Consider the following 9,026-nt stretch of genomic DNA (forward strand, 5'->3'; position numbering starts at 1 on the left):
AATCTTACAACAGTTTCCGGGTCTTCAGCTGTAGATTTCCGTCCATGTTTACCAACCAGTGGCTGGTTGAACTAGATCTTTTAGCCTTGAAATGCACTAGAAGCTAAAGCAATAAAGTAAATAAATCCTTTGGTGTTGATGTGTTGTTTTTTTTGCGTTGTAGTGCAGGGCTCTGCAGCCAAGGCTCTAGAGCCACATGTGGCTCTTTTAACTCTACATTGTGGCTCTCTGGTTAAAAACAAAAGAAACAAACAAAAATCATTAAAAAAGTAATTACATTAAAAGTAAATAGTAAAGTAAAAATGTAAAGTAAACTAACTCAAACTGTTTAACTTATTTTCAAACAGTCGATGAAAAGGTGAATTTTCTATTTTTTAACAAATACAACTATTTGAAGTTCACCTTATGGTTAGAAAAATACTGTAGGTGTCAATTAATTGGCTCTGATTTAATAACAATAATAATAATAAATAAACGTTTTGTTTTTTTTAATCACTGCGGACCTATTACTACATTTGCTGCATTGAGATGATCATGTGACACAGGGTGTCTTTTATTTTGAAAGGAAGTGATGTGTCAAAAGTTGTAACCTAGTTCATGTTTTCTTTTTTTTTAAAGTTCTCTTTATGTTTGTTTTATTTATGCAAAAAAGTTCATTTATATTTATCAAAAGAGTGACAATAACAGAAATACAAATCAGTGTCTTATTTTTCTAAAGGTTGAAGTCCGTCTGTCTTAAAACATTGTCTAATTTGTTAAAAGCTACAGTGATTGATCTTTAAATTGATTTTAAAAGGATGAAACATGAGCAGCTTTAGGAGCATGAGATCATTTCTAGATGAAGCCTGATTTCATTAGCTAAGTATGAGGAAACAGACGGAAATGTGGAAACATCAAGATAAAGAAATGCACAGACGTTATCTCTATTTACAGTTGAGAAACAAACAAAATCCTCAAAGTCACGTTCAAACCTTCAGAAAATGAAAGACATCTGCAGATTCTAGAGACAACCATTTGCAGAGCTCATTATATTTTTATCTTGCATGTGCTGCTGAGTCATTTCTCACATGAACAAACATTTACAGCGCTTACACAACAGGGGTAGTCTAAAAACACAGTCTGGTCAATGAAGGCGGGCAAACATGAAAACATTCAAACAAGGAAAAGAAAACAATAAAATGTTTTTTTTGGATTTTGAAACATCTAACACTAGAGCCAAACATGTTTTATTTAGATGGCTTGAGTTTCTTAACAATTGCAGATTTTCTGAAACAAGGAAATGCTAAAATAGGAACACACATAAAAAGTGACTCAGCACAACAGGGTACGGTGGCTGGGAAGAACAAAATATATTAAACTCAAACCAACTGACATTTAAAATGCAGGGTTCATCAGCCAAAACCCAGTTGGGTTGAGTCCTGCTGGTCCATTTAATGAAAGTGAAAGACAAGTTTATTTTTTGTAAAATGTACAACTGATTATGTATGTCATGTGACTTCACTCTCTCATTGGGACAACAAGGTTTAGCAGAGATTACACAAAACTCTACTCAATCGTAAACAAACGTTATCATTTACTGGTCTGACCTTAAAGTCTCGTTCCACTGATAATTGGGTTTTTGGTGTTTTTAACATGTTCTTGTGACATTTTTCTCATGATGAAGGACATATGTTAACAAAATTAAGCTTAAATTTGGCATTACTGAGTGATTCTTTCATCAAATCATTGAAAATCAAGAGCAGACATTGCTTGTAGCAGGGATGTAGGTGCTACAGTGGGGTGGTCACCAGCTCCCTGCTCTGCTTCATTCCAAAGCATCCACTTGCAGACAAATAGATCCATCTACAGCTTGAAGCTTGGATAGCTCCAGTATAGCTCAGCATTTTTGTGTTACACTAATAATGTTAGATTGGGGGTGTGAGGGGCTGTAAGCGAGCGGGAGAGAGTGTAATCGAAGGGAGGATGGGAAGTGGGGAAAGGCTTACTCCTCGCCAACACTCCCATGAATTACTCTGAAGCAAATTTCTGACACAGAAAACAACACTTTTTTTGGGGAGAAGAGTGGAACTTTAAGCCACAGAATCTTACTAGAAAATCTATGTATGTATCCTGAAATTGCAAAACCAAAGGTTTATCATTTCCTTATAAACCTCGTGCATGATTTCCTCTGGCACACTCAAGGATTAAAAGAGTAGAATAGAGCCTTTGATACTGTTGATCATGGGATGCTTTTGCACAGACTCCAAGACTAGGTTGGCATCTCTGGATCTGCCCTAAGTTGGCTCAAGTCTTATCTGCAAGACAGGAAATATTTTGTTGAAATTGGGAGTTGTGTCTCAGACTACATGGCCTTGACTTGTGGTGTGCCCCAGGGATCGATCCTGGGACCCCTTCTGTTCAACCTCTACATGCTGCCACTAGGGCAGTTAATACGCAGTAATAACATATCTTATCACAACTATGCAGATGATACTCAGATCTATGTGTCACTGACAACAGGTGAATATGGGCCGGTGGATTCATTCAGCCACTGCCTCCAACAGATCAGTGCGTGGATGCAGAACAACTTTCTCCAGCTAAACTCAAACAAGACCGAAGTTATTATTTTTGGCCCACAGAAACAAAGAGAAAGTGTCAGCAGCTACCTTCATTCTCTGTCTCTTAAACCCTCAAATCAAGTCAGAAATCTAGGGGTAATCATGGACTCTGACCTGAACTTTAACAGCCATATCAAGTCAGTAACATCAGCGGCATTTTACCATCTGAAAAACAATGCCAAAATCAAAAACATAGTGTCAAAGCCAGACCTGGAGATACTTATTCATGCATTTGTCTCCAGTAGGTTAGACTACTGTAACGGCCTGCTCACCGGCCTCTCCAAACGAGCTGTAAAACAGCTTCAGTACATCCAGAATGCTGCTGCTCGAGTCCTGACCAGAACCAGGAAGTATGATCACATTAGTCCTGTGCTCAGGTCTCTGTACTGGCTCCCTGTACCTCAAAGAATGGACTTCAAAGCAGCTCTGCTTGTGTACAAGTCTCTCCATGGCCGAGCACCAAAGTACATCTCTGACATGTTAGTGCCATATGAACCATCTCGTACTCTGAGGACCACAGGGGCCGGCCTCCTGTTGATTCCCAGAGTCAGAACTAAACAAGGGGAATCAGCGTTTCAATATTCTGCAGCTAAAATCTGGAACAGCCTCCCTGAAGTCGTAAGACAGGCCTCTTCTGTGTTCATGTTCAAATCTAGACTTAAAACATTTCTGTTTAGCCGTGTATATGACTGAAAGGTCCTATCTGCACTTTTCTTTCCTTTCCTTCCTTTATTTTTAAATCAATTTTCAATTATTATTATTTATGTTTTTTCTTTTCTTTTAAAGTAAATTTTACGTTGATTATTTCTATGATGTATTGTGATTTTAATGCATTTTTCTGTTTTGTGAAGCACCTTGAATTACTTTGTGTACGAATTGTGCTATACAAATAAACTTGCCTTGCCTTGCCTTGCCTAGAACCACCATGTCATCTCTTCTCAAAGTTTACTTACTACACTTGTGGTTCCTTCTTCCATATACAGTCCAGCATCCACCAATTTACTTCTGAGTGTTCTCAAACTAATTTTCCCACCGTGTAAACGGCACAGTATCGTGTTATGATAGCACAAAACAAATGACAACGTTGAATTAACGTTTGTAAAATATGTTTGGTTCTTCAGTGGGATTCTGCTTTCTTCAAACGTTCTAGAGAACCTCCACAGGAAGAAACAGAGAGGCGAATTAACTACAATAATTGCACATAAAGAGCAACACATTGTGGAATTATCCAAATTTAACAGGCCTTTGCTGTTCACATTTCATGTGTAAAACTACAAGTACTACTTTAAAGTGCACAGAAGTAAAGTGTGAAATTTCCAGAATTTGGGACACAACCGTTTTGTCTTAAAAAATGCTTTTAGTTCATTTGTTTTGCAGTTTGTTGTTGTGTTTTCCCCCGTTTTGAATTTATTTTGTAAAAAACTAAAATGTTTAATTGTCTTATCAAATCAAAGTCATATTTAAGTTTAAATATGTAAAATGTAGTTTGGTTTCATGTAAATGTGTTTTGTTAAATGTAAGCTTATGTTGGTTAATCGTAAAATTGCTTCCTGAAATGTAATATGTGTTTGGACTTTCGAGCCACCGTCATAGGAGCTACATTTAACTTCTGCCAAAGCTCAACTTCAATTGTTCTGCGCCTTTGTTATGGCGCCTTTGTCTCCATTAACCTGATTTGTGTTGGCGTGCAGCGGCTGCCCCCTGCTGGCGTTCCGCGGGAATACAAGCGCACGAGGGAAATTTTAAAAAGTACCTGTGTAAAAGAAAAAAAAAACTACATTAAAATATAAAGAAACAAGCCTTAAAAGAAGAAAAAAAATGTAAAGACACACAACAGTGACTCGTAAAAATGAGTTTTGATTTTTAGTTATTACTTATGACTGGATTTACTCTGCCAATTATATAAACATCTAGAAACTAAGCAGTTGTGGTAGATAAATAAATAAAAAAAACCATGTACATTTAAATGTCCTGATTTCTAAAACTGTTATTTTTCTCTTATAAGTTGTTTAGAGTTTTCATATGCATCAAGATTAAACATTAAACTTTTCCAAAAATATAACTAACCTGGCAGATAAACTAGAAAAAGAAAGAATATTTCATTTTCAATATTATTTTAAGATGGATCCCTTTTTTTCAGCAGTGATGGTAAAATAAATTATTGACCATAGTGATTTAAACTCATTTTTGATTATATTTGACCACAAAAATTATTTACCGGTAAATAAAAGTTTTAAAGTGAATAATAAATGAAAAATCTGTAAGGTATATGGATTCAACTAAAGTACTAAGATTATTGCTTGCTATAATAAAAAAGTAAAACCACAAACTCTAAAGAAAAAAAGAGAAAGAGATCCCTTTACCATTTCAGTTTTGATCAACAGTGTATGCAGTAATGAAGTAATCTGATTAATTTTTTATATTTGCACACAATTTTTCTTTTTGGCAGAAACCCTTTTGTTTGTCCGGATGCATCTTTTTCTAATTTTCTTGCTGTTTTACTTACCAACTAATATTCTGGCATGCAAAAACGCATCGATGAAGGGTGTGTGAAAAATATTACATACAATTAAAAAATGCATTTCTCTGCAAAATTTTATACGTAAAAAGGTGGATCTGCTGGCCTCTACGCATTACGTAGACATGAAAATCAGCTGGCAGATCTGACAAAGATTTACTGCCAACAGCATTGGTTCTTCAGCAGTACCCGACCCTTCAGACAACATCACAATCGCCTCTTTCTCAGTTGAACAGCGGTTTCTGATGCCCATCAGCAGGAACACATTGGGTCCAGATGGAAGGAAGCAGCGCATGATGGAAAAAGAGGAAAAAGATGGAGAGAGAGCAGGGTTGATGTACATCTGTCATGCATTAATGCGCTGAATGCCAGCGCCGCTATCCTGGCTTTAGGAGCTAAGAAAGGAGGGGGTCACTGGGTCCTTCTGATTCCCTCGTTCTCCTCACAAACACACATACTGAACTGTCCCTCAAACTTCAGCGCTTTGCTTCCCCTCAGCCATCCCTGCATGAATTCCTTAGGAAGGAGTCAGCTCTCTCCATTCCTCAGGACAAAACTTCTCCTTAACAAGGCACCGATGGTCCTGACCTCCTCTTCAAACAAACCCTTCCCTCCAATCAGGGAGGATTGCTGAGCCAAGGCCTGTGGGTATTCCAGAGGAAATATCCTGATTTTCCTTGATTACTCCCTCCTCCTCCATCTGTCTGTCTTTGTCCCCCCCCTTCAAACATCTCAAGATGACAGTGTCTGCTGCTGTTCCCGTCTCTGACCCAACCTCAGACCCTTTTCAGTCTCTCCGCTCAAAGATCCTCTTCCTAACAATAGATTTTTTAGTTTGACATTGATTTAAAGAGGCCTGTTGAAACACACACGGACTTTGTGTTGAAGGTTTCTGCTCTTAAAATAGCAAAATGATGACATCAAGTTTTTTTTTTAACCAATATATTTTGCTGAAATAATAATTTAGTTAATTAAGTTCAACCTGTAATAGTCAGGGGCTCTTTTTGAGACTTAGGAATTTGATATTTTTGACCTTTAAAACAGATTTTTCTTCTACCCAGTACTTTTTGAGCACTTTTTCACTTTCTGCTTATTGTATTAATGTAACTATTTTATTTGGTGTTTTCAAAGTTAAAAAGATATAATCAATAAATCAATGTTTAAAATCCATCTTTTTGGTGACCCCCCCCCCCCCCCCCACACACACACACAGATCTTTTTTCCCTATTTTATACATAAATTCCACATTAAATCTGAAACTGTACAAAAAAAAAACAGCTCAATTCCAAGTAAGTGTTGCCATTTTTTAACCACATAAAATTCATGACAAAAGTCATTGGTTCAAAGGTCATAGATAAAACGAAATGTATAAATTAAGGGCAAAGTCAAAACAATGCGAAAAATGTATTTAAAAACAGGTAAACTTCCACTAAACTATATGCAATTTTCAAAGGATTTATCCCTTGCATCACAATTATACACCATGGCTCTTGTTATGTTTGTTTAAAACCAAAAAACTCAAAGCGAATACATTTTTGAAACATTCACTTTAAATTTGGAATAAAAAGTATCTTAGTTGCGGGTTGACGCCAACCCTGGGTCGTTATAAACAATCAATGTGAAGGGTTAATCACGTTACAATAATAATAATGACTTGTCTTTTTGTTCGTTTTGTTATTTACAACATATTTTTTTGTTGCTATTTTCAAAAGGATTTTTCTCGCTCTTAGGCTGCTGCTTTTCTCAGATTTTTCAAAGAAAAAATAACCGGAAGTGAAAAAGGTTCAAAAATCCACCTGACTGTGGCCAATTGACAACGAATTTTACTCTAAAATTCTTTTTTTGGCCAAGTTTTCCAAAAAAACTCTACATTTATTTTTCTCTACTTGAGGTAGCAGGAAAGCAAGTGAAGTTATATCTAAAAACAATCAACAGTTACTTTATAATTTACTGCTAACAGCAAATTAAACAGACTGTTCAGTATGTGATTCATGCTGTTCAGGTTTATAGCTTTTGGATTAAAGTTCTTATACTGACTTTATGACAATGACATGATAAGATTTAAGAAAAAGTCAATTTTTTTGTAATTTAAGAAACTCTGACTCAAAGTTTGATATTATACTTTTATTGCACTCAAATCAGTTTGAAAAACTAAAACTTTACATTTTGAAACATAATTGACTTTTTTATTGCTTTTTTAAAACTTGTAGTTTAAGTAAAACTCCTTCACTTGACTGTCACGATGACTGGGTCTTTTCTGTGTGCCAGCGGTCTCATGTGCTTTGTGATTTTGCAGCCAAGCGGTTAGAATGTTTAAGTTCTTTCTCCAGGTGTGGTGGAAATAATTTGGTGCAATTCAGGGGGAAAAAAAGGTTCTCATGAGAACTTCTGTCCATACGTTTCCTGACAGCGCCCCAAAAAATGCACAAAAAGATTATTTTGTTTCGAAATATCAAGAAAATCGAAAAAATGTTTTATTTTGATAATAAAATTAGCGAAACAAGTGTTTCTAAGTTGACAAAACCCATGTTTTCACGTATTTACCAAATAATTAGATGCACAAAAGAATACTTATTAAAGCTAAAATTTAAAACACGACCTTTTGACTCAGTTTTTCCACAAAGCATCTAAATGAGGTAAGCCTTCCATTTTTCTTTGGTCTTTGAATTGACGCCATGAAAGGCTTTGTTTGAGCCTGCAGCAGAGGAACAGCCTGTCGGACATGTGTCATTCGTTTACACTCTCACATGTTGTTTTTCCAGCCGAAGCGACAGGCATTGTTTTAGTTTAGCACCTGACTTCAGCCTCTTTATCAATCATTCCAGTTTGTCATTTTTCAGTCCTTTATTCCTTTATTTGTCGTTAGCGCGATGCTGAAATTCCTGCATTGTGGTGCATTTTATTAGGAGTACATCAGAGGTCTGCAACCTTTAATACTTAAAGAGTCATTTGGGTCAATTTCTCGCCAACTACAACACATTTGGAGCCTCTTAAAAACACTTAGGTGTTTTATATTATTTTACTTTTATGATAAATACAAATGAACCGTTGTTTCTTTTTTGCATGACTACAAAACAATACTGAAGAGAAAATAGCCTTTTTTCAAAATATGAAAAAGTTCATAACTTTTGATGAACTGCTTTTCAAAATAAAAGACCATCACGTAGGATCATCTTAATGCAGAAAATGGAGTAGTAGTGTAATGTCAGCAGAAATAAAAAAGCTTATTTTACAGTTTGTGGTGCATCTCATCCAGAAATATATAAATCTAACAAATACAATTTAGACAGAACAAATTAAGTGACGCCTACTGTATTTTTTAACCGCAAGGTGCACTTAAAATCCTTGAATTTGTTCAAAAATAGAAAATCCACCTTATGATCAGGTATGCACTAAGTGTGAATCCTGGTTGCACATCACTGCCCTTCAGGAGCAAGACAGAGGGATGAGGCTTCAGACGACATAAATTATGTATCCTATTGGGTTTCATTATATTCCACAAATCAAGTGTGCAAAGAAGAAAAGTCATTTAAACGTTTTTGAAGTAAGAAACAAAATTTTGAACTAAATTTTACGCAAAAGTCAACAAGTCATCAATATATTCTAGTTTACCAAAAGGGCCTATATCATGCTATTCTTAAGTATTTTATGGTAAGCAATATCCAAATACATGATAACATATTACCTTTGGTACATAAAATAATATTTTTTTAAATTAAATTTTAGTTATTTTTGAGATCTTTTTTCCAACCGTAAGACGACTCGATCTCTGAGGTACCACCCTTCTCTACTTGTGGGTCCGCCCATTTCCTGACGTCAACCTGGAGTCGGCCTCGGCAGGGTGTTTCGCACACGAAAACAAACAAATTTGCATCTTTTTTTACTTTGAATGTTTTGCAAAGATGGGTGTG

Source organism: Oryzias latipes, chromosome 22, assembly GCF_002234675.1.
Source record: "Oryzias latipes chromosome 22, ASM223467v1".
Taxonomy (NCBI): Eukaryota; Metazoa; Chordata; class Actinopteri; order Beloniformes; family Adrianichthyidae; genus Oryzias; species Oryzias latipes.